Here is a 5,069-nt window from a genome sequence, read left to right as displayed (position 1 = left end):
AAAAAAAAAAAATTACCCTGTAGGTTTTGTATTGTTAAGAACGAGGTAATTAAACAGCAAAACAGACCAGCAGGGGACACGATCAATTATCCTTCAGGTTTAGACATTTCTTCAGAAGGATGTATCATGGCACAGTCGTGAGGACCTAAGCTCAATATTACAATAAATCATGATAAAGATGTCCTCTCTCTGTTGTAATGACCCTTCTCACCCTCCAGTACCGTGCACGAAACCCCCTGGGAGCCCTGGATGGCTGCTCAGATTTTCTTTACTCCTCTTAAATAAATAAATTAACAGGGAGATGCTCCACTCCAGCCACGGTTGTTGTAGCCATTTGATCTTCTTGTACATCAGCACATTCAGATAAGCTCTCATACTGATGAATAATGAAGTTATTAGGATTTCATGTGCAATAACCTTAAAAGTGAGGGCAGCAAACTCCGATGTCTCAGGATTGAGAGCCTGCTAGTCAAGGCAAAAACAAGCTTGTATGGTCCTCCTCACTGAAACCAATAACATCACTTTGTTAAATCTTTTGTCATATAGAATTAATCAACATTGATGAGCAAACTTGGTCTCTACAGCCACATTCATCACCAAACATTAGGACCATAAGCTTCCCCTCTGACTTCAGGGATTGCAGCCTGCTGGAATACAAACACGAAGCTCAGCTGTTAAATCAAACACTACTTTGTAGACACATTATACAACTGTATATCTGTTTTCCATTTTTGTGACAGCCTGCCCAGCAGTTCAGTGAAGGCATCCGAAACCTATAAATCCATTACATTATCCCCTGCATCCCCACTGATGTTTTATATCCCTGTCTCTATAAAGCAGCCTGTCCTGCCTCCTCATTCTCTCTCACACAACCCCGACCACCAGGGGAGCTGACAGTTGGCACCATGTCCACTTTTTCAGTTAGCAGCGTTTCAGGACAGAGCCTGCTCCTTCTATGGAGAGAACTGGAGGCATGACAAACCCACCACAGGCACAGGTACCAGCAACAGCAGGGATATCCCAAACTGCACCTTACACCTTTCTGAGCCAGAAGAAAAGGAAGCTTTTTTTGGATTATTAATGCTTTTTCAATCCCTGGCTTGAGAGACAAGACCTGGAATAGGATTTTTTTTTTAATCCACAGGCTCTTTATCTGTCCATGAGCACAGCAGCTCCCTCCACCCACAGACAGCCACCTCCCTGCACTCCTTCATACTCTGGCTTCCATTCCACAACAGGGCTGGCACAGCATCCCCCAGACAGATGAGAAAAGTTTGTTGCAGGCAAAGCGTGATTTTCCAGGAGTAGAATTCCTTACGTAAGTCAGGAGTGCACAGAGAGAAGGGGTGGGATATCAGTGCTGTGCCTGCAGATGGATGGGAGGGGAAGCAGCTGAGAAGCTTCATGATTGAAAGTACCTTGGGAAACAATAGGCTATTTCATTTTTAATCTTGCTTTACATATTCCACTCTATGCTCTAATAAAGCCTACAAGCAAATTTCATTATTCCCCTGTTTCCCAAAAATAAACACAAATAAACCGATGCATTAAAGTCTGACAAATATCCTTGAACTCAAAGTTATTAGAACATTTCCTTCATTTCCTGAGACACTGCCTGAGGGAAGCAGTGCTCCCTGAGCCAGGTGTTAAGAAGCCATGTGCTTTACAAGTTAACTGCAATTTATTTACTGTAGAATGAAACCAGCTCTAGTTGGCAGTGCCTCCTGGATGGTATTTCTTTCAGTTCAGTCGGGGCCAGCAGGGTACAGGTGAAGCTGCTTCCTGAGCATCTCGTGTGGTACCGCTCCAGGAATCACTAACCTCACAAATACCAGCTCATACCGTAACTGGATTGCTCTGCTGTGTTAACCTGAGTTCCTGAAACATGTAATTTGAATCTGAGTGTGAAACATTATAGAATACCTAACATCAAAAGCAGCTTGTGTTAAAATCCGAAACAAGAGCAAGAAATAACCAGTCCTAACCACAGCTTCCCCTCCTACCTTCTAGCCAGACCTGACTACAAAAGGATTAGCAAAACATTCCTGAAATGACATGCATCCCTTACGTAGTTCAGCCCAGTGAGCTTGAGCTGCCTTGTCCCCAGTCACTCATGCCAGGGCTAAGCTGTGATGAATTAATTGCCCTGTCCTCTTCAGTGACATCTTCTAGAATCAGGGCTTAAGCTGAATATAAACAATTAGCACTGCTGAATTCAAACCTGACAGCCCAACACCTTCACGCAGCCTGGAATTTAGTTAGGAATGAAATTCAGCTCCTTTCTTCTCACAGCCTCTTGCTCAGGATCATCCTCAGCAGCATAGCACAGACAGCTCTCAGGCATTTTAAGAGAACCCTGAAATACAGGGAGCAAGTTACAAAGTAGTGTCACCATCAACTGTGACCCAACAGCAAAGAGCAATCATGAAACAGAGCCCAAACTTCCATTTCCATGTGTGTGTTAGCAGAGGCGTTTGCTTTCCTGATGGAAGCATGAGACCAATCCCCAACCAGGTGTGTCATCCTGAGATGCTGCAGAGCATGCCTGCACCATAGGCAAGGAACAGCAAGTAGTGGTAAATCCTCTATTTCACAAAACACCACCTCACTGAAACAGGACATCTCCTAGGAGGCAGAGGAGGAGAAGTGTCAGATCAGATTATTCAAATTGAGTCCACAGCTCCTCCAAAAAGATGGGCCCTGCAGACTAACACAAGCCAAAGCTGTACATGTTGGTCAGATCACAGCTTAAACCCCCTACCAGGCCATGGGAAGCTCTGCTAAGCCCTTGGTGACATTCACACTGAACTAAAACAGCAAGAAGAGCAATTGCACAGCTGAATACCTGCCAGCAGCATCTCACCTGCTGACAACAAGGATATTTGGTACAACACACAAACTGGAAGCACCTAAGAAAGTGCTTTGAGCCCAGCAACCTATTCAAACACATATTTATCTTCCTTTACTACCAAGGGAACATAAAGTGCATGACCACGTGCTCATCTCAAAAGGAAATGGATAAATGAATCAAGCCCAGAGCTGCTCTGTTAGGATAAGATATACCAACCTATGAAAAGGTCACACAGAAAAAGTAAAAAATGACCTTAAAGGAAGGAATCGGCACTAATGATCAGAACTCACTTGTAAACCAGCACTACCCAGGACTCTGCAGTTTCTCTCATGCCAGCACCATAAATCAAAGTCCATTTTTCCATGCTGGCTGTCTGGTGTTCCTCTTACAGCGTGCACCTTTCTTTTCTGACTTAACACAGAACTGAAACACCAGCATCTCAAGCACTAATTACACATGAATGAAAGATGTGAGGCTTGCTGTGCTCTGCTGCTCATCCAATAACCTGCTTACCTGTGCCTAGCCAAGTTCTCCAGACACTACTGACTCCCCAAGATGAACATTCCATAGCATGCCAGAATGGCATTTAGATGGAAGTATGCTTTTTTTTTTTGGCATAGCCTGTTAATAACAAAGGCAGTGATTGCAGTTTATACATCTCTCTCTCCAGTTATACCATTCAGCTGTCCCACCTTTGGATTTCCCTCAGCAGGGAGGTAAGAAAGCCATGCACAGTAAGTGAAGGCCAGAAATAGGCTGTGCAATTTCCATACCCATTTTCCTATTTTTTAAGTTAATACCTCCCCACTTCCCATCCAACATAATTCCCCAAGATATACACTGGCTGGTCACAAAGATTTTAGAAACTGCTCCAGGTCAATCTGTTACAATTCAGCCTTACAAAGCAGAAGGGAGCACAGCCCAGTTCCCCCACAAATGCACACCTGCCATAAATAACAGGGCCAGAACTTCCTCTTGAAGCCAACATAAGAATCCTTGTTTAAATGTTCTAAGTTAACGCAAATAAATACACCGAACTGCTTCGGACAGCAAAAAAGCCAAGTTGCTTTCTGCAGAAAAATGGTCAGCTTTTCCAGCCAGATAACACAGAGTAAAGAACATAAATTTTTCTGTGCTAAATATTTGCTTGGGATTTAGTGGTTAAGATGCTGTCTTGCATAACAGTATTTTTAGCAAGAGCAAACATATTTCCCTGAGTAGCTTGGCCAAGGTAGACAAGGTGAAGTTCTCAGGAATAGTGCCCAGCAATCCACGTGGCTGTCAGCACAAGGCTGCACCTTCTGGTCCCATCCTACTACAGCAGTGCCACTAAGGCACTCAGGACTCAGCCCATCGCTTGGGGATGGAGCTGGGAAATGGGAAGGAATGCAGGAGGTGTACCGATATGCCGAGCTATGCTGGGAGCATGGTCCACCCTTCTCATGCCCCCCAGGTGGGGAAGGAACCAAAACAGGGACCACCTGTGAGCCGCACAGCTTGTGCCAGCTGCATGGGGAGAGCCCTGGGGTACAGCCTTAGGAAATCCTGCAGCTGCATGAACAAAAAGCAACAGCATCACAGCTGAGCGCAGCCCCTGCCAGACTGCAACGCGTCCCTGTGCACGGCAGCACAGAGATAGGAGGAGCCCATGGAGCAGAGATGTGTGCCACTCTGCCCCCACCAACCCCACTGCAGAGCTGTACAGGAGCTGAATCTGAAGGATAAACAGCCTGCTGCTCCTCAGCCCAAAGTCTTTCCCGACAATCTTTCTACATCTCAAAATACACATTTTGTATCATCTAAACCCTAAATGATTTCTCCCATGCTCTCATTTGAAAAAGCCATTCAGCTCCCCTAAAAACATGAATTCCAATCATCTGCACAACACCCTCCCTGGCTGCAAAGTTCCTGCTCTCACTCAGGGCCATGAGGCTTTACACCATGATTTTGCTTTCCGCACTAACCAAAATCTTTCATCAGAAAGAAAACGAACTCTATGCCTGAGACATCAAGGCCTTTAAAGAGACTTCATAGCATTCCTACCCCGAGGGCCTTCATTTGTGCACAGACTGTTTGCAACTCTCACTGAACAAAGTCACTGACGCCCGTTTCCTCTTGAATAAATCCTGGACCTAATTTTCTGGTATCCTGGGGGAAGTCCAAAGTCAGGAGAGAGCTGGAAATCTTCCATCACCTTGGAAGCATCTCTTGTTCTTCA

The sequence above is a fragment of the Meleagris gallopavo genome, chromosome 22 (assembly GCF_000146605.3).
Source record: "Meleagris gallopavo isolate NT-WF06-2002-E0010 breed Aviagen turkey brand Nicholas breeding stock chromosome 22, Turkey_5.1, whole genome shotgun sequence".
NCBI classification, from domain to species: Eukaryota; Metazoa; Chordata; class Aves; order Galliformes; family Phasianidae; genus Meleagris; species Meleagris gallopavo.
This window is presented reverse-complemented; position numbering follows the sequence as displayed.